Source organism: Rhodamnia argentea, chromosome 2 (assembly GCF_020921035.1).
Source record: "Rhodamnia argentea isolate NSW1041297 chromosome 2, ASM2092103v1, whole genome shotgun sequence".
Lineage (NCBI taxonomy): Eukaryota > Viridiplantae > Streptophyta > Magnoliopsida > Myrtales > Myrtaceae > Rhodamnia > Rhodamnia argentea.
In genome coordinates this window covers 7,085,625-7,108,035 of record NC_063151.1, presented here as the reverse complement: position 1 = coordinate 7,108,035, position 22,411 = coordinate 7,085,625, and the positions used below count along the sequence as shown (strand labels likewise).

Genomic DNA, 22,411 nt, shown 5'->3' with positions numbered 1-22,411 from the left:
TCAAATTAAACACGTATCCAGGAAAAGAAAAATATCCACAATGAAAATTGAAAACTATTAAATACATTTGATAATAGCAGTAAATATTTACCTTCATACTGTATTAGGCAATACGAAAATAAATTGATTTAAGCATTATTGGTTTAGCAAAAAATAAAGTAACATTTAAAAATATGTACTTACGTAGGAAAAACTACTTATGAATTCATTGAAAAATGAACTAGTTTTGTAAAAGAAAATTTGATAGTTTTTCTGCTTCATAACGAAATTGATAGTTTACCAATAATCTGAACAAGAAAAATTAATGTCTTTAATAGATTAATCTCTTTTCACAACAAAATGGAGAATTTGATTTTACTTTAAATACCCCTATTTCGCCGGAATTTCTCTAGTGAGAAATATCATTCACCGAAAGTAGTTCTTAGGTTTTTAAATTGAAGGAGACCGAGTTCTCCACCAACTCCGGACCGGAAATATCCAGATGAGTACATAAATTAATAGCTTTACTTTAGACAAGATTATACAAACACAATACAAGGATTGGGAAGTACAATCGTTACAAACAAACCAAACGTAGATAAACACCGTCGGAATTTAATTGACGATGCAATATTCATGATAGAGAAACACGCCGAAATTTAATCGATGATGTGAATCCAAAAATTATAGCTAAAGAAAGTAAAGTGTGGTGCAGAAAATAAAGATAAAGATGATAAATTTGTTTGATTTGTCTAGGAGTCTCCAAAGAGTAAGGTATGCCTATTTAAAGTCTACAATCAATAGTTATCAACGGAGGCTACTAAAGAAGTTACTAGCAGAGGTTACATCGAACCGTAATTCATCAATTTGGTCAAATTATGCTACATTGCTCTGATTTTGCAAAAATTGATATTGAAATTGAGCTTGTTCGGCTCAATGGGAATTTTCTTTTTTGGTCGGAGGCTCAATGGGATTTGAAATGGGCTAATTGGCATTGCTCATGAAGGACCAATTGGGACCCCTGATTGGCGCCCAAAAATGGGCCGACATGTCTTCAGCTTGATCTTTCGAAATTGGCTTGAAAATTCAATGCGTTGCAACCACTGGATCAAATGTCGTGAAGGAAATCACCCTAAAAAAGGACTAGAAGTCGATGAAATTTTAAATTTGGCGGATCGAAATTTTTGGTACGGCCGAAAAGTCAATTCTCGATTGATTTTTGCAAAATTGACGAATTAGAAGTCTAATTAAGCCGACAGGAAGTGAATAACGATTTTTCATTTTTTTTTAAATTTTTGAAAAAAGTTGACTGAGAGTTGACTTCAGTAGTAGACCAAAAAGTAAACTCTAAAGATATTTTTGGATTGTTGGTGAAATCATTGTTTAAGTTTACCTCAAACTAATCTTTTGATCACCAAATATTTCAAATTAATATATCTGTGACAAATTTACCATCCGTAGTTTTCGTTAAATTTAACCGTCAAATTGCTAAGTCGGATGACACGTAACAATTGACGGATGTACCGGTTTGGAATTTTCACTCATAGTTTGTCATCAGTGTATCGATTTGGGATTTTTCATAGTATTAATCCGCATTGAGGAAAAATAATGAAGGAAAAATTTGTCATAAATGTACCAATTTGAAATTTTTGGATGGTCAACAAATTAGTTCGAGGTAAATTCTTTACAGATGTGCTAGTTTGGGTTTTTTTTTTAATGATATAAAAATTATTATGAGTTAAATTTGTCATAATGTACCAGTTTGAAGTTTTTTGTGAATATCTTGATCAACCCCGAGGAGTCTCGTTGCAACTGCGGTCCAAGTCCTAGCCATGCGTATCCCAATCCGAGCTCGTCCGAAGTCCTTTGCTTTGTCTCAAAGTTCCGTGCAAGTCAAATTAGGAATGTTCAATCTTGAAGAACCATGTAAGTTTCCTATCTCGATTCGGATTTTCACTTGCCCATTTTGGACATATCTTGTCATATTTTGCATATCTTGCATATTTACATCAAAGTGGATATTTTTTCAAAACACTGGTTAATTAGGAAAATTTCATTCCTAATCCGCAACTTGTCATACGATCGATAAAGTCCATCTTTAGAATTATTGATGGAATATTCAATTAGGCAAGGATTTGAGTTCGATCATTAATTGAAAGATTACGAATTAAAGATTGGATTCAAATATTCGCGAAATTTTTCAAAAATTGATTGATATATCCACTTTCTTGATTGAATTGATTGTCATATTCACTTTCGTAATTTGATTTGAATTGGTTGATTGTAATTTTTAAGAAAATATCCATTGCATGATGTGATCTTGAAAAAATGCTAAAAAAAAATTTGCATTCATTCACTTTCCATATTTGAAAATTGCATCTTTTAAAAATAGCATTATGTAGATAATTGCATATCTAATCCTTCTTGTAAAATATTTAGGTTAGATTGCATTTTAGAATAGAAATTGCATGTTTAAATAGAATTTCATGTTTAATATAATCTATCTTTAATATATTAGGGTTTAGGTCAATTTAAACTCTAAGGTATGCAAGATAAATATTGTTTTGACATAGTTCTATTTTAGGAAATAAATAAATCCGAAAATAAAAATAGTCATGCTTGCCATGTCATTCATCTTTGCCACATCATCTTTGCCATTTCATCCTTGCCTTGTCATCTCATACCATGTCATATTGGGTGCATGTTAGTTTGCATTACACTTAGAATTATATGATTAGGTTACTTTAATTGATTCGAACATCATGTAGTCAATTTACTTAAACTATAGTGTAATTTTGTACATTAGTTTAAAATTGCATGTTGAGAACTTTAATTAATTCACATGTCACGAAGTTAGTTTTCATGCGCACGTTTAAATTAGTCTTACATTTAATTCATGTCATTACATCCTAGAATAATTTCATGCATTGCATATAGTATAGTCTTTCGTGCATTCATATAAAAAAAAAAAAAAAAATTTGTGTAGCGTATGCTCCTTTGATTATATTATTTCCGGATGTTCATTTAATAGATTGTATATCCGCATGGAAACCTTTGTTAGTGAGTTAGGTTAAAATCAATTAATATTGCCTTCTCAAATGATTTTTTCATGAAATAAAATGGTACCGAAAGGACGTTAGAGTAATCTAGCGTAATCAAATTTTCGGACTATTAATCTCTGGTTCATAGAAATGATTTAGTTCTCCTACTAATTTACTTAGGTTTCTAATCGACTTAGCAAAAAATGATTAGTGGAGACTTCCAATGAAAATCTTTTGCATTTAAACCTTGAATCTAAGTTGCGAATTGGTAGAGCTTGGGAAAGATCAAACTAGGTTAGTTAATTCACTTAATTAACTTAGTAATCCATTAACATGGAATTTTCTAATTTTAGGTCTCAACAACTTATAAATAAAAGAAGAAAAGGTTTGTCTTCATTAAATGCTGCACGTTTGGCCATGAAAAGAATTACTAAGGCTAAATAATTATTTCTCATAAATGCTTTGTTTGTTTAGCGAAAATAACTTTTAGGAACATATTTTCTTCATTTTTCAATATTCGATTCACTGAATATAAATGAGTCAAGAAAAATATTTTCTATCCATGGAAAAAAATAGTAGGAAAAATGATTTTCTCTTTTTGAAAAGAGGGTAATATTTTCCCTCATCTTTCCTCCCTCAATTTTTCACATTCCTTTTCCTTTGCATTAATTTTTTTCTTTTTTTATTTTTATTTACAATTTTTTTTTTTTTCTAGTATTTTTATTATTTTATTTTCTTTCTTCCTCTGGTCGCTGACCGGTGATTGGCCAAAGAAGAAGGCAAATAAAAACAATAAAAAATTGAATTTAAAAAATAAAAAATAAAAAATAAATAGAAATACAAATTAAAAAAATAAATTTTTTTAAATGAGTGCATGGAAAAAAATCAAATATGATTTTTCATACCGAACGACGGAAAATATTTTCTAGTTCATTTTCAGGCTTCGGCCGAACACTAAAAAATATTGTCATTTTCTTGAAAAATGACATCTTTGAAAAGCATTTTTCAAAAACACCTTATTCGTGAAACGAACGGAGCCCGAATGCTCCACGGACGTGTTTCCCTATTTCAGCGTATCAATGAATGTTGCGTGTACGAGTCAGGTGTCGTGTATTGACTCAAATTCAAGACATAATTTACAAAACAAGATGTCGGTCTTTCACGCTGCATGGTGCCTGCAAGGTGGTCCTTTCACATTTCAACTATGAGTACACCACTACATGCATTACCGCGGTTGAGAGTTCATTCAGATACCAATGGGAACACATGCAGGATGCTTCAAATGCGGGAAAATCATCTTATTAGACAGGTAAGATAAAGAGTTTCGTCACATAAATACGAAACGAAGAGCCTGATGACCCATCTTATATTTTGAAACTCATGTTCTTTCTGTTGGATATGTTGTATATATTAGGATTAGGATTTTCCCTTCAATGTATGTATTTACATTTATACCATTTCTTGTATGTATATTTATACCGGTCTTGTGTCTAATTATAGTTATTCATTCCATGATCTATTTCTCTAAAGCTAACACTTTCTTCGACCTAACCATGAGAAACCCATGACCCACACATATCATGTATTTCTTCATCTTTTTCCAATTTGATTATTTATAAATATATATGCATCCAATATTGATCTTTCTTATATTTATTTTTAAAAGTTTATACCACGAAAAAACATAAACCGGTGTACATGTGAAAAATTTACCTAAACTATTTTTTTTTTACTACTAAAAATTTCAAACTGATACATTTATGATAAATTTATCCCAAACAAATTCATGCATATATTGAGAAAATAAAGTGACATAATTACCCGTCTCTTTACGATGTTTCATGTCGTTTTGCGCTTGCGAAGGGTGGTCGGAGTTTTGGTAGGCGCCCGGGAAAGGATGGGGGCGGCAGCTTCAGAGGGGTTGCCAGCATCGTTCTTGTCATGATTTGCTGTGCGGGATGCTCTACTCTTGCCAGAAGATGAAGTACGCGAGCACGACAGAAGCTTTCCCTATGATGGCAGTTAATTTCATTTTTTTGGCCCTATCCTGAATCTGTCTCCGTCTCTTCTCTGTTGAGGTCTGCAAATTGAACTATAAAGTTGGGATCTTCTTATCACATTTCTCAGCCCTTTTTTTTTCCTCTTCGCAATGTTGAGTACTCTGTCATGATCACTGATAACTATACCTTATCTTGCACTATCCGGACTCTATTGTGGGCTATCGACATTTTATACTGAAATGACTCTTATCTTTATCAGCTGCGCAGCTCGTGTAAGCACTTTGTTTTAATTGAATGAAGTAAATATGATGCATCTATACTTGACTTGGTAGCTGTTGGAGAAGAGTGAGATGGAGACGTTCTTCAGTGGCTCAACGACTCATCTCTTTCCGAGGGTAGAACTCGAAAATGATTTGACTCGACAAAAGACAAGATATTTGCACCCAAAAAAAAAAAAAAGGTGAATATCACGAAAAACTCCAAATTAGTACACCTGTGAAAAATTTATCCCAAACTATTTTTTTATCACGAAAAATTACGAACTAGTACACGTGAATTTACCCCAAATTATTTTGTTAGCAATCATTTTGTTCTTATGCACAAAACAAATCACATAAAATAAGTACTTACAAGAGCTTGTATGCCTGGAGTCTAGTATTACCGGGGGTCAAATTCAACTCAAACGAGTATTTGAGACTTCAAACAACTCAAGACTTAAATCGAGTCATAAGCACCTGCTAGCGTACTTGTTTCAGTTGTTCCTTCCAAGTCTCTTTTATATCTCCATCAATGGATACTACTACTGATTTTCAACTTCTGTTTTGTGCTTGCAGTTGATGTACTAAGAACAATCACCAAAAGACGAAATATAAGCAGAACATAGGGTATAGGTCTAAACGCGACGAACTTGCCTTCAAGAATGACAAGCAATGTGACTTGTAACTGTTCCTTCGTTAGCGGCACTGTTTGCCATGTCCCGAGAATGTATGTACGCATGAACCAATGTTTTTTTTTTCTCTCTCGGTATCCTTCTTTCACGTGCATCAATTGCAATTTACCTATTCTTCTTTGTTTCACAGCCAGCTGAGAGGACTTAATTTTATGGTAGCACGAAGAAGAAAAAGTAAAGGAAATCGAGTTGCTTTGCAAAGCTTGCAAAGTGCGGCTTTGTAACTAATTATCTATGAGTAATGTAGTATAGTTATGACAAAAAAAAAATTAGTAGTAGTTCTTTTATAAGCTTGCTTCTTGTGCATTGTTCACTAGCTTCTTAACACATGCAATAATCATGCAAAGTGCGGCTTTGTAACTAATTCTCTATGAGTAACACAGCACTAATCCTTTCGTTCGTAAGCTTACTTCAGTTGCATTTTTCACTAGCTTCTTTTTTCTTTTTGGTCGAATCACTAGATTCTTAACACGTACAATAATCGTGCAAAGTGCGGCTTTGTAACTAATTTTCTATGAGTAACATAGTACTAGTTCTTTCGTTTGCAAGCTTACCTCACGTGATTGTTCACTAGCTTCTTAACGCGTGCAAATAATCGTGTAAAGTGCGGCTTTGTAATTAATTTTCTATGACGTAGTACTAGTTCTTTCATTCACAGGTGCTATGCACGTGCTCGATTAATATAACCTTCTTGACGCAGAGGGGAAAACAAAAAGCAAAAGCAAAAGCCCTAAAACATTATGTATTGGGCATATGATTGGGCCATGGGCCGCCCATGTTGGGCTTAACTAGCCCATTACCCACAAGAGTTAACTGCCTTACTACTCTTGACGTGATAAAAGAATCTCGTTTTTTCCGATGTACGTTCATTCTACAAAAAGGTTAGTAGAGAAAAATACGACGCTTGTCCTTTTCCTCTTCCAAACGTGATAACGGGATGAACGATTTCTCAAAGTTGCAATGAACTCTTAATCTATGAAAATCAAGGTACGTTCCTTGCATGACATAGCCTTCACGATTAGTGATTCATTTATGTTCCTGGGCATGTTTTCCTTGTAATCAATTGCATTTGTATTCGGGATTCGTTTCATTTCATTATGGAAAAACAGGGGGAAATCTTCTTTGAGGCTCACCCGATTTAAGTTTCGATAGTCCAACCCTTACCCGACCATCTTTCTTGGGCACCGGCACAACATTAGAGAGACAGATTGGTGTGCTGACGACGATGAATTTGGCCTTTTTTTGTTCGATGATTTTCACTTTTAGACTCCTTTTGGACAACTTCTTCGGAGTTTTTTCTTTACCGGTGAGAATTTTGACATGACTAGTAACTTATGCGCCACAATCTTGGTGTGTGAGCATGACTTTTGGAAAAGCAAGACTACACATGTTCATTTTGGACACAAGTTCATTTGGTCTATTTCCCCTTTTCTCAACCTCTTCTACTTCTACTTCTACTTCTACTTCTACTTCTACTTCGCTCATGTTTTGATCCCAAAACAACCCATACACATGGAAGAACTAGTACTACGTTACTCATAGATAATTAGTTACGAACCCACACTTTGCACAACTATTGCATGTGTTAGGAAGCTAGTGAACAATGCAAAGTAAGTTTGCGAATGAAAGAACTAGTACTATGTTACTCATAATAATTAGTTTCAAAGCCGCACTTTGCAAGCTTTGTAAAGCAACTCGATTCCCCTATCGCTTGAGAATTGTAAAAGTTCTAAAGTCATCATTATTTGCAAGCAGAGACCTCACTCTTAACTGCATTAGTGGAACGCTCCCCACAACTCTTACTCATATACAACTTATTATTCTATAAGCTAATCTTATCATATATCATATATCATCATCGCAATTTAATTAGGAGTTCTTAAATAAAGAAGCACAATTTTGTTTTCACTTTGGTGCTTTAGGTTAGCACTTGGAAATCGCATAACTGGTATTCCCAAGGAAATTGGCAACACCAGCACGCTGGAGGAGCTATAAGACTTGCTATAAATCATGTACCTTCGTATTGGGTATGAGTGTTTATGTCTATGCTAGTGTATTAAAGGACAATCTGCTTGAAGGCACTCTTGAGCCAAAAATTGGAAACTTGAGCCGCTTAAGGAGACTGTAAGTAAATTACCTTAATTGGCACACTTTTGCCAGGATAACACATTTCAAAAGTCCTTTCTTATCATTTGTGAGCTCTCTTGATTGTGAGAATATGAAATAAAAGATCTGACTCTAATCTTCCTGCTTGAATTGGAGCGAAGTTTCTCTTTGTTTGGGAAGATGACAATGCTCTTTGTTCTATCTTATGTACACTTATACATTGATTGGTCAGGGTAGTCCAACCCTTACCTGACTATCTTTCTTGGGCACTAGTACAACATTAGAGAGCCAGATTGGATAAGTGTTGACGACGATAAATTTGGCCTTTTTTTTTTTTATGATTTTTACTTTTAGACTCCATTATGGACGACTTCTTCGAAGTTTTTTCTTTACTGCTGAGAATTCTAGCATGACTGGTAACCTATGCACCACAATCTTGGTGTGTGAGCATGCCTTGTGTCCAAAATGTATGTGCACAAACTTTTGGAAAAGCAAGACTACACATGTTCATTTTGGACACAAGTTCATTTGGTTTATTTCCCCTTTTCTCAACCTCTTCTACTTCTACTTCGCTCATGTTTTGATCCCAGAACAACCCATACACATGAAAGAACTAGCACTATGTTACTCATAGAAAATTAGTTACAAAGCCACACTATGCAAGATTATTGCACGTGTTAAGAAGCTAGTGAATAATGCACATGAAGTAAATTTGCGAATGAAAGAACTAGTACTACGTTACTCATGGATAATTAGTTACAAAGCCATAGTTTGCAAGCTTTGTAAAGCAACTCGATTCCCCTATCGCTTGAGAATTGTAAAAGTTCTAAAGTCATCATTCTTTGCAAGCAAAGACCTCACTCTTAACTACATCAGTAGAATGCTCCCCACAACTCTTACTCATATACCACTTAAAATTCCGTAAGCTAGTCTTATCATACATCGGATGTCATTATTGCAATTTAATTAGGAGTTCTTAAATAAAGAAGCACAATTTTGTTTTCAATTTGGTGCTTCAGATTAGCACTTGGAAATCGCATAACTGGTATTCCCAAGGAAATTGGCAACATCAGCACGTTGGAGGAGCTGTAAGACTTGCTATAAATCATATACCTTCGTATTGAGAATGTGCTAGAGCTAACGGTGATAAATTTATGTCTACGCTAGTGTATTAGGGGACAATCTCCTTGAAGGCGCTCTAGAGCCAAAAATTGGAAACTTGAGCCACTTAAGGAGATTGTAAGTTAATTACCTTAATTGGCACACTTTTGCGATAACACATTTCAGAAGTCCTTTCTTTATCATTTGTTAGCTCTCTTGATTGCGAGAATATGAAATAAAAGATCTGACTCTAATCTTCCTGCTTGAATTGGAGCGCCGTTTCTCTTTGTTTGGGAAGATGACAATGCTCTTTGTTCTATGTTATGTACACTTATACATTGAAGCTTGATCCTTCAGTATTCCTAATTAATTCCTTGACTGTTTTAATTTTTTCTTTGCAGCCTTCTGTCTGCTAATAGTTTCACGGGAACAATACCTGAATCCTTTTCCAATCTGAAGAACTTAGAAGATTTGTAAGCGGCATCATAATACTTTCCATTCCTTAATATGCTGAATTTCCTGCGAGGGATTTTTACTTATAGACCCCTTGCAGTCGTATAGATGGAAGCACATTATCAGTGAAAGATACCTGATTTTATCAAGAATTTGACCGAGATTAAAAGACTCTTTGTATCCCAATCCTTCTCAATTAGGGCCAAATATGAGATACTTGAAAGATGTTCATATGTTACAGCATTAAGTTTTCAGGGACCTGCAAGGTACATCTAAGGAGGGACCGATTCCTTCAAGCATAGCTTTGTTGACAAACTCGACGGAGTTGTGAGCATTCGATCCTGTCCAATTGTTTTTTATCTCTTATAATCTTGTAAGCTGGTGTTTTATCAGAAAAGGTAGAATAGATCTTAATGTTTTGCGGTGGACTGGTTTTACATGCTTCCAGGAGAATATCTGATTTGAAAGGTTCAAGCTCAAATTTTCCTGATTTGCAGGGCATGAACATGAAAACATTGTGAGCTCCATATCACAAATAATTGATTTGTTTCTGGTGTCTCTATTGTATAGCTAAATTACCACTAACTATTGTATTTCACATCTCAGGATTCTGAGAAATTGCTTACTTACTGGCTCAATTCCAGATTACATAGGAGAATGGACTAGGTTGACAACATTGTAAGTTGCTATAATGATGTGGATATTTCATTTGATCATAAGATATATCTTCTGTTCTTTGTGAAGTCCAATGGACCGGGTGTTAAGCACCGGGCAGATTTTTGGACTTGTCCCAGCAGATTATTGCATTTTTTTTAGAAGAGATTTGTTTCATGAATGAAAATAGGCCTCAAACTGAAGATCAAATTACATGAACTTCTGCAAGTTTTCTTGAGAAAACTATCTGATTCTGTCTCCTTTTTTTTTCACCTTTGGGTAGAGATCTGAGCATCGACAGATTGACCTGTCAAGTTCCCGACGAGGTGGGAGATGCTGTGGATTACATCTAATTACAAAATTTCTTGACTACTCCTAATGTCTCAGCAAATATGTAGTTGACTTTCCTTCCTCATTAGTATCATATGCACCTCATATAGTTGGATTCCAAACAATTCTTTGGACAAGTGTTACAAAAGTTTTAATTTGTGAATGTAGGTTCCTGGCAAACAACTCCCTCACTGGAGCAGTACCCAGTTGGGTATCAAGCAGCAAGCAATTTCTGTTAGTGTCTTTCGAACATATCCAAGTTTTTCGTTCTTGGTTTTCCATACGATTGTCATAGATTGCAAGATTTAACTCATAATTCTTAGCATTAGACTCATGGGTTCGCATCTGATATCTTACTCTTCAATGTTGTGCGATTATTATCATCAGTGGCGAACTGCAGCGACTTATCTTACAACAATTTCACCGGTTCATCTCCAAACATTTGTCAGCAATCACAAGTGTGAGTCGAGCCACGCTCTCTCTCTCGAGGCAGAAATTTTCTAGTTTTGTCTCGTCGCCACATTTCCGGACGCATCATCTAACACGTTTTCTTGCTTCCCAGTAATTTGGTTCCCAGCTATTCATCCGACGGAGACAACTCGTAAGCCTCTTTTGACCTAAGAGCTATACGGTTGGTTGATAATTGCACGTGAAGATCATGCTACTGACAACCTCTGGTTTATCCCATCAGGCTCTGGTGCTTTGGACAAGGATTTGCCCTGCAGCGAGAAAGCACGATGTGAGTTCTTCGCTATGTTTGAATTGTTGTTGACCATAAACTGTCGGAGCTAGTTTTAATCCCGTGTCATGTCTTATGCAATATCATCCAACGGACACATGCGGACCATTCCTTGTTCGTCAATTGTGGAGGAGCTCAGATGACTTTTGAAGGGAATCAATATGAAGAAGACGCCAGTCCGAACGGGCCATCAGTTTTCTTCTTCTTCACCAGCAAAGTGGGCGTACAGCAGCACCGGGCTTTACATGGGAAATAATAAGGCTGGTTACACAGCGAATGACCCGTTTTCTATGAATGTGAAGGGCCCGGAGTTTTACCAAACGGCTCGCCTTTCCCCTTGGTCGATCAGATACTACGGCCTTTGCATGACGAAAGGAAGTTACAAAGTGCGGCTCCACTTTGCCGAGATTCAATATTTCGACGATGAAACTTTTAGCAGCCTCGGGAGACGTATCTTCGATGTACCAATAGAAATAAGCGATTAAATGGATGGGATTTGGTATGATACTTATGAGTTCGATGAGATCGATATTCAAATATCTCTTCTTAAAACATATTGATTTGACCTCCATAAGTGGGATCACCATCCCATATAGCATGTTGTCGCCAGAAGCAGAACCCCATTTCTTCTAGAGAATGTCCTAATTTTTCAAGAGCAACTAGGGGGAGATTCTTTAACCAGAAATAATTCGATTCAAATGCAAAGTACCTATCCAGAAGTTTTCGCAACTCCATCATGTATGATGGAATCATCCAAGATTTGACCTTTTTGAACTTTGGCTATAATTGAGCATAGGCTCGGGAAATTGTCCGGGCTGCACACAGCAATCCGACAAGGGCACGTTCTTCTCTCCTTACTGAAATTCTGCAGTCCAGTGCTGAAGGATTTTACTATTGCAGAGGAAGCGGGAGGTGTTGGGAAGGGCATATACAGGGGCTTCCAAAATATATTAACATCTATGTGAATGGCACTGCTTTGGAGATTCATTTATATTGGTCAGGGACGGGGAACTACGGCCATTCCTAATAGAGGTGTCTATGGACCCCTTATTTCCGCCAATGCGGTGACGCCGAATAAGTCGATGCTGACCGTACCGTTCTCCTATTATTCTTTCCTCATGTGGTCATCGAAGCATTCGCGAATATAACTCTATGGTATCTTTTTTGTTTTTTCTCCTGCTTGTAGATTTTGATGTAGATTTTGATGTTGGAAGATCTGGACTATCGGCTGGAGCAGTCACTGGGATCGTGGAAGCTTCGTTGGTTCTCCTTGTATTGACAGTACTACTCTTCCGGATGAAAGGTTTCTTCAGCTTCTTTCACAAGTAAGGACGAGACCGGCGACCATTCTTCAGAGAGCAAGCTTCGTACATATTGTTAGGGCTTGGATTCAGTTGGTGTTTACTATGTGTTCCTCGTTTCTTAAGCTGTATTGAATGCTTGATTAGGTTGATATAACCCCCACGCTACCTATTTATAATAAAGTGAAGAGATCAAAATTCAAATGCTCAAAAAAAAAAAAAAAAAAAGGAGACCAAAATTCCAATATCGCCATTATTGCCACTATACAGTACAGTTTTTTGTCTGGCAAGGCCCAATCTTGCCACCCTTGGCAAGCTCGCCTAGCCACTGGTGAGGCTCGCCCTCCCCTGGCGACCGGCCAAAGGAAGAAGGGAGAGAGAGGAAAAAAAAAAAAAAAAAGGAAAAAAAATGATATAAATAAATATATAATTTGATGAATATTAAAAACTATCTATGCTGACCACACCACATTGGCAATTTTTGATTAAAATTGACCAAATTGACTAAATTGACACAATTATAAAAGATTTAGGACTCAAATGACCAAAAAAAATTGGATTTAAGATTACATTGACCCAATTGCAATAAATTTATAACTTTTTTTGGCAATTATCCCTCTATAATTGACTAAAATTAGTCAAATAGACTAAATTGACACAATTATAAAAAATTTAAGACTCAAATGACCAAAAAAAATTGGATTTAAGATTAAATTGACCCAATTGCAATAAATATCTATCTTTTTTTTTTGGCAATTATCCCTCACGACGATAGGCAGGGTGAGTCGTAGATAACTTGGGTTTTGAAGATATAAGAGTGCTAGTTCTAAATTCGATCGAACTTGTAATTTGAAGGTGAGGCCGGAATTTCTTTCTGCAAATGGTGGAATCACAGCAAGTTCGAGCGACTCGACCATATGCTGTACTTCAAAAGCCAACCCATCCGCTTCGCAGACACCTCTCTCAAGAGCTCTCCTCTCATAGTTGTTCTCCAATCAGTCACAAGTCATCAGCAGACGTCACCAAAAAACACATCAATATACATGTGATCAACCACATCAATGCATTCGACCAAAAAAAACGCACATCAATGTCCCAGAGCCAACTTCCTGCCTGAAGGTGATTGTGGTAGCAAGATGAAGAGCCGCCAACCGGTCCACCGGCGACATAACAGAGATACACGCCGCATCACTCTGAGCTCAAATCTCAGCTCCCTTACTTAAAAAGGATTGTGTAGAATTGGCGAAAGACCGTTTTCATATGGGTCGGTATGGCGTCATTTTCCAGAGTTGGTCTTCGTTCTTTCCTTCAGTAGATGACTAATTATTGCCCAAGGCAGGGTAAAGACAATGGCAACAAGGCACCACGTGAACATCACATCCCCGCATAATAGCAGAGGAAAAAATGACTTAAAGAGTAAAGCAAGCGCTCAGCCTTCAGCTTGCATTAGCTCAAATGATAGATCTTTTGCTCACCTGACAGAGTATTTGCCTTAAATAACGCATGATCATTTACAAGTAAATACATCCCACTTCTCATGTTTAAGAGTTAGTCACACTTTAGTATTTCCTCGTGTCATTCTACGAATCCATTCTGGCTCAGCTACGAATCTTTAAACAAACAGGATTTCCCCGCAATAAGATTGGTGGATAGACAGTCCCTACATGAGCAAATTCTTGGCATGCCATTAACTAAAACAATAGTTAGAGTATGTTCTTAGCGTTCGCAAAATGATAATCTACGAGTCCTCAATGATAAAGGAAGAGTTATTACGTGTCATGGCTTAAAATATAGAACCCACCATGTCAAAATTTGTGCCAAAGAAACAGAGTAACGCATGGAGCAACAGGGCTATCTCTAAAATTCAGGAAAAGAACTGGGGATCAATTGATCATCCACTTCCTGAAGTAATCAAATCACATTCTCCCAAAAGCGCAAGAGATGTGAAATGCGGACAAATAAGAACTCATCCATTGCCTCAACAGTGGGGAAATATTCACATGGTATCCTGTGTTAACATGCATAACACTATATACACTTCCAACTGCAAAATAAGGGTGTGATGCAGTCAAAATTCAACACCACTGTTTATCTGAACAGAGAAAGAAGGTCTACCAACAGTGGAGAGCGGCGTATCCACTCTGACAACTACTCCTGAGCTTCCAACATTCCCATTCCACTTGGATCTCCCAATCTGCATAAGACCCAGGGAGAGATTAACACGAAAGAACTTAAAAAGGCTACATTTGAGGTTCCATTTCTGAAGAAAGATAATTTTACGTTTTAGTGCATCTATCTTCTTCCTCGCAGCATGCATTGTCACATAAAGCTAAGGCACAAAGAATACAGTAGTATGTGTGCAGGCCTGGTGTTCTCATCTTTCAATGTTAACTGCTAACTACAATCAATTTGCACTTCTGCAATTGATTATAATACCAAAGGGCACAAAATAAGATTTCATGATATCCCTCATAACATCTAGTTAAAAAGAATAAATTCAGGTCTACAAGAGGGAAAAACTTACAGATATGGACGCAAACGCTGAAGGATGTGCAGTACATGCGCAACCACATATTAAACTTAGCTGCTCCTTCACCGAATGAATGACTTCTGCATGCAAACCTGGATTGCTTCCACCAAAAGTAGGGTACACACTGGCCATTGCAAGATAAAAGCCTATAAGTGCTTAGTCGTGAATAGATCAAAGAGAATTCTTGTCCAGTGACACTCTAGGAGAGAAAAGTCGGTGATAAACACATGGTTCCTACGTAAAAGGTAGCAGAGTTGGTGAGTTGTTCTCCATAGGATTTTTTCAGGGTCATGAAATAAACAGATACAACTAATGTTTACACGTGATACATCAACAGACCCCTTATGAGTAGCATGAGGCTTGCATGAATAATGAGATGAAACAGAAGATGGGAAGATGGGATCATCAGTAGTCAGTTTTTGTATAGAGATGAAGCAGCAGAAAATATTACCCGTATTTCAAATCACAGTAAATAACTAATCAAATTAAGTGTGCTTTTCCAGAGTGCTGCCTTCACCCCATATGTCGTCATGAATCCAATGTGCAAAGAAATGGAAGGAGTCGAAATGGAAAAAGTGAAGGAAGAATATGGACAGAGTAACACAGAAACCTAAAAGACCCCTCAGGATTTAAAGCCAAATTCGATAATAATTGAAGAATGTAATACTTGAACAAGAAATGCTTCTCCGGTACAATGGTGGTAATCTCACCTGAGCTGAATGGTTGGCCTGTACATGATTCCAGATCTTTGCCAAGCCAAGGATTGTGCAAGACCCAAACTAAAGGATTTATCAGGCCATTGAACCATTGGTGTGACACGCGTACCCCATTTGTTCTGTCATTCCAAGAAATGTATCATGAACAACAACATGCAATTGAATCCGTAGTATAGGTAGTTCAACCACAAAGATGGGAAACAACTGCAACCACCATAAACAGCTCTAAATATTCTTCTTTACTCTTTTACCAATATGCACCTTACAAGAGAAGCTGAATCTCATCTCTCCTGGGTATTGACCCTCAGCCTGAAGAAGTCCGCCACAAACAGGTACAAAAGCACTTGTTGTCAGCCCCTCACCAGATACATAGGTGAGCTGGCCATTTGGAAATTGCAAATCCAAGAATGACTGCACCAGGAGATGGCAGTGAGAGACTAGAATTAGCCACACTAAAATGCACATATGTATATATTTGTATATATTGGTAAGGTGCACATCTGGGAAAGAGAGCGGGAGGGGGAGGGAGAGTTCTTGTAGACAAATAGCATAGGTTCTTGGCATCGTGATCCTGTATGATTACCCAATGTACCGGGCATAAGCCTTAAAACAGGAATACTCCTGAGAACATACATGTACACCATCAACCCAACCTAATTGACCTTCAATCACCAACTTAAGAGGTCCTCAAAACACATTGAAGGATGCAAATCATAGACTTCCCTTTTTTTTTTTTTTTTGGGGGGGGGGGTGGTGGTGTGGGTTGTCGAAATAGACTTCCTAATTATCAAACCCATTTTTTGGGGTAATACCCATAGTTTAAAATAGTAATAAACTTACACAAGCTAGAGGATTAAGGCAGAGCATTGACATCAAGAGCCACCTCCGATGCTTTGACCAAATGGCAGGACAAAGGGAATGGATCCCATTCTAACAATGAAAAAAACGTTAGATGAGAACAGATAATTAAAAAATAAAATAATTGACTGCTTGACAGTTAAGAATAGCAGAGAGAAAACGCGGCATCCCATGTTATGTCGGCCTGTGTCGATTACAAATTATAAACATTTGAAATGTATACAATGAAAACGACAGGACATTCTGCACTCCGAAATACATCTGAACACATCCAAATTGGCAAAATTCCATCAAATTACCACCTCATAAAATTTTAAGTTACTATACTACAGAAGAATCTTAGGTTATTCTTCAGTAAGTTCTAAGTGCAATATCTTGGATCAGGAAACAGAGAGAAATAATAGCATTTCGTACCAATCTGTGCTATTTTATAAAATGGTGGTAAAAATCAGGGCTCTTATGCATGTGTCATTATAAGACACTAAATTCTCAGGGGTTAAGTCATATTGCAGCCAACAATATTGACTACGAGAATACTACATTGCAGTCAAACCACACTTGCATAGCACATCTTAATCCAACATCTTATTTTTTTAAAAATTTTTTTTTTTTTTTTTTTTTTTTTTTTTTTTATTTTTTTTTAAGAAAAAAGTTTTTTAAAAAAAAAAAAAAAATTTTAATAAATTTTAAAAAAATTTTTTTTTTTAAAGGGGGGGGGGGGGGGGGAGGAAGGGGGGGGTGTAAAAAGTTTTTTTTTTTTTTTAAAAAATTTGTTTAAAATTTATAAAAGAAGTGAAAAAAAAAAAAAAATTTTTTTTTTTTTTTTTTTTTCCCCAAAAAGTTCTCCTTTTTTAAAAGGTCCCAAAAATTTGGAAACCCTTTTCCCTCCTTTCGGGGGGTTCCCACCCCCCTTAATGGATAAACAACAAAAGTTGCCTTAACCAGATAAATATCAGGAAAAAAGCTTGACAAACTTTTATTTTAGTTTGGTCAGTAGCATTTGAGCAAATATGGCCAATTCTCGAGGCACGTGAAGACACTTTTCCCTGTTTCTTTCTTTTACATGTTGGGACATGGGCAAGTTGCAATAGAATCCTATTCATACCTTCCTATCATAACCATACCAAAGCAAGTGTTGCTTTGCTAAATGAATGGGCAGCAGTAGTGTAGAATCACGAACAAAGAGTACTGGTCCGAGCTGTACAAGGAAAAGAGATGAACTATCGCTCCCTGATGTGGAACTCCCCTGTGAAGCCTCCACTCTCCACAAATCCCCCCGTGCAACCAAAGAACTCTCTACATCACGCGTCCGGCTATCATAAGTTGATGTAATATTCACTGTTCCCTGCATTTGAATAAGTGTGATGCCTGTGTAAGTGCCTTAAAACATGCAATCTGAGGTCTATTCAACGATACAGAAACAAAGCATTCAGACTATAGTTATACACAGGTACATAAGAATCGCCATGACCACTGGATAGACATGATTTCTAGCCTTACCAAATTCTTAGCATTAGAAGAACCCACAGAGATTAAAGTTTCTTCTTCAGTTCCCAGTGTCTTGCTTGGACACAAGCTCAATCCTTTATATCAATCTTCTTAATTCTCCTAATTATGAAAAACTTCTGCAGGTACTCGCTCTAGCTTAACACAATAATCACATACCCAAACTTGTTCATCCAACATTAATTATACCATAATATATGTCAAATCATCTTGATGAAACAAAAATAAAAGTGCCACTTCCAAGACTTCCAAAGAAGTCCAATAGTTGCTATGATACATATCTTCTTTGCCAAAATGGGAGATGTTAACAGCAAGTGCCAATAGGAAGTCTGCCATAATCATAAGGTTCAAAGACAAAGGCAATAAAGGAAATTTTACAGATATGGAAAAGGAAAAGCTTTCACAACTTTCAAACATAATAGGGTAACAGCTGCTAGACGCTCTACCGCAGGATTTGGAAGAATCTATTTATTGAAAAGAAAGGCAGACAGCTGATTAGAGGAATGCATGTATTCCCTTTCACAGACTGGTGGAAAATAATAAATTTAGGATCTCAAGCAACCAACAAACAAACTATAGCAGCTCACAGCAACCAGCAAATATACTATTCGCATCTCACTGCAACCAGCATCAACCTAGTTTAGCATCTCTCAGAAATCAACAAAAAAAGCTATTTTAGCATCTCGCAGCGACCAACATGTCAATCAAGGCTTATCAACGAAGAAGAAAAGGGATGAAAGTGCTGCTGACAGCGCCACTTTCTCGAAGTCATGCAGCCAAAACATAATACGACAAGCTATCTCCAACAACAAATCTTTTTTACTTGTCTCTTCCTCCACTCCACAACAAAGATATCTGAAATTTCCTCTACCAGAGCTGTTCTCGAAGAAACATAGTAATACATCCCTACTGAATAGCATGAACATGAACGGATTTATAAAGATTCAATAGCACGTATAGGTGAGTGAAAAAATAACCTGAGGTCTACCAAGATGCCCCGCAGCTCTGAGATTATTAAAACCAGTGACTTCCTCATCTGCTGATCCCTCAACTCCCCCATCATTCTCTGCAAACCCAAAATCCCTCAATCGTTCGCTCAATGCACCCACCTCTTCCTGTAAACTAACACTCAAATCACCTCTCTCCCTTCTAATTCCCAAATCAGCATGAATCGAGGCCACGGTCGCATGGTCATCCTGTCGGAAGGGCACAGGCAAGCTCCGGAAAAACTGCTGCAAAAACCCATTCAAGCAATTTCCGAAATCTAACCCAGCTTGCCCGATTCTATTGCCAATGTTGAAAATTGCAGAAACACCCTCGATTCCAGGAGAATTGAACTTCTCGGTCGCTAATTTGAAGTCGGCCATTACAAAACTTTTGTGGGGGCAGTATTTCCAGGTCGAAGAGCTTGGTTTGCTGGGGGTTTGGCCATGAAAATGAAGGAGGAGTCATATGGGATTGGATTAGGCCCGTGAAACCCTGCGCGAGACGGTCGGCTAAGTCCTGACCGTGCCGCTGCACCTCTTCCCATGCTTCAAATGATCTCTCCACGGACATTTACTGAAGAGATTGAAGACTACGATCCAATTTCTCAGTTACACACTATTCATACAGCGAAGCGCAGACAAAATAAGGGTTCGATCAATCAGAAACGAACTCACTTCGATAACACCCGAGTGCCCACTCTTTCTCAATCGCAGGAAATGAAGTCTAAAGTATTGTCAAGGAGAGAAAGAGAGAGAGGAAGAGACTTGGGCCCTTGTTTTGACCGAGCCAACTACAAATTCTACGGTTCTGATGATGTTCTCGCAGCCGAAACAGCAAAGAAACTAAAGAACTGATCTGAAGAAGCCTCCGAGCCCTTGCGACTGAAGTTTCGAGTATCGACTCCGACTCCGACTCCGGAACAAGCGGACGGCTGCCAATTTTAGGGCTTCGATTTCGAATCCGAGTCTCCACACGAGAACGATACTACTTCGGCTTGATTCGACTATGCTGAGAATTCACGAAGGAGGAGGTTTGAATCGAGTACCGTCGCTAGAGCTGAGACTAGATAAGAATCGAATCGCAGATACAAGCGAGTTGCGGAGCAGATGGAGAAGATAGGCACTGATGATGATAGACGAGAGACACACGGGAGTGGTCGTGAGAAGGATGCGTCAGGGGTGCGTAGTGCGCACACGTTCCCGTCGCCGCTACGTTATGGGTAGCAATACCTGTGGCTCCCGGGTGGGGGCGGACGCGGAGATATTTTGTGAAGGGGGGTTTTGCTTGGGTCACATGCTCGTCACGTAAAACATCGTCACCGCCAATAGTGTGACCAATTTGTTTTGCTGCTTGGATTCCTTGATCTTGTTAGCACTTAGCATCGGTAGTTTCCGTTTAAAAAAGGCTTTGTCCAATGATGAATGACGGCACGTGTTTTTATATGAAATCGACAGGCTGAAAGTAAAATATAACTATGTTACTCCTTTTTAGTTCTTATTTGAAGATTTTATCTAATGATTGTATATGTTTTTATGTGAAACCGATAGACAAAAAGCATGATAATGATATAATTATGTTACTCTTTTTTATCATGTAACCGATTTTTATTATATTGCATCACAAGTTCATGGCCCTTTTTTTTTATGTCTAAAAGAAATATATTCGTAATATCACGACAAATTATGTCCAAGAGAATTTGGAAGAAGTGACTTTTCATCTAGATAGTTTTTTTTACTCAGGGTATTATTGAAAAAAGCAAATAGTTGCCGGATGATTACCTTTTGTATATTTTGTAAACCGACCTCAAAATGAAGTAAAATCTTGATATATATAGAGAGAGAAGATGGGGTTAGTGCCAGAAACTATTGTGGTGGGGGGGAAATGGAGCTCGGACTATCAACCAGAGGCCTCCAGACCTTAGCAAGTTGAGCGACGCTCGTGTCAACTGGAGGAGAGGAGAGGGAGGTGAGGCGATCCAAGCCACCCAAAGCAAGGTGCGGATCACAAGTGAGGCGTGGCGAGGCGAGGCGAGACAACGCCGAGTTTGCGCGACCTCATGCGATGGCCGCAGCTTAGATTCGAGCTATGATGCCCTCGTCTGCTTATCAAATTTGTTCTGCTTTTGAGCGTGAGGATAAAGTTGGAATTTAGATCGTTTAGTGAGGCCAAAGTTAGAAGAAAAACATTAATTAAAGTCTAAACCCCTTAAAGTAACAAATTTCGGGATGTTAAAAGCCCACAGCTTTGTCTCAATTTGCCTGTAGCTTTGAGCATTTGTATTACCAAACGCGAAAACTTTGGTTCATCCGTTGCAGGCCCAATCTCTTTAAAAACACACGTTGCTTTGACAAAACATCGATGGAAAATGTACTGCAAGGACCTGATCAAAGTCTCTACGCAAAGCAATGTTCAAATGGAGACATCACACGTACTTGAAATTCATGAACGAGCATTCCTTAAACCAATGTAAGAGTTTATCTAACTCTATAGCAAACACAAAAATCCTCGAGTTTCAAGCGTCATCTATGATCCGAAGATTGTGATTCTTGGCTGCTTCTTCCCTCATATGCTCGTTGTTATTGCCCCCGATCACTTCTATTGCAAATGATGACTTCACCAATGCCCACATCATCGCTTGAAGCCCAAGGAAGACCGTCATTCTTATTCACGTCTCTTATTTTTGTTCTAGCGTCGCCGCGGGTTACATTGTGCTGTGGAGGGTCTCCGCTGTGAATCGGTGGCTTCTAAGGTGAAATGTGTGGTGTTCTGAAAAATTACAGAAAAAAGTTGGGGATAATTTGTGTATATCAATGTAAAATAAGTATACATTGTGAACTCAGAAGATAAAATGTGTATGCTTATTCGAGGGAAAAAAAAGGAATAAATGTCACTCGTTTTTATTCCAGCATCGCCGCCGATTCCGTTGTGTTGTGGAGGGTCTCCAGTGTTGATTGGTGGCTTTTGAGGTGAACTAAATTACAACAACCTGATTTTCAGTCAGAGGGAATTTATAAGCGGAATAGTAATAATCGGGGCTTGTATTTAGAGTGAACGTGATCAGGGCAGTAATAAGCTCTAGTGCGATGTATTAATGGGGACTTTGATCGATCGCGCGAAAGTTTTATCGTCGGATGTACGAGGATGCCTATAGTTGGTCTCGG

At 37.6% G+C, this 22,411-nt stretch overlaps 1 pseudogene; it reads right to left on the bottom strand.

The window, feature by feature from the left end:
* Window positions 1-14,602: 14,602 nt before the first annotated feature.
* Window positions 14,603-20,492, bottom strand: LOC115755071 (annotated as a pseudogene).
* Window positions 20,493-22,411: the final 1,919 nt, after the last annotated feature.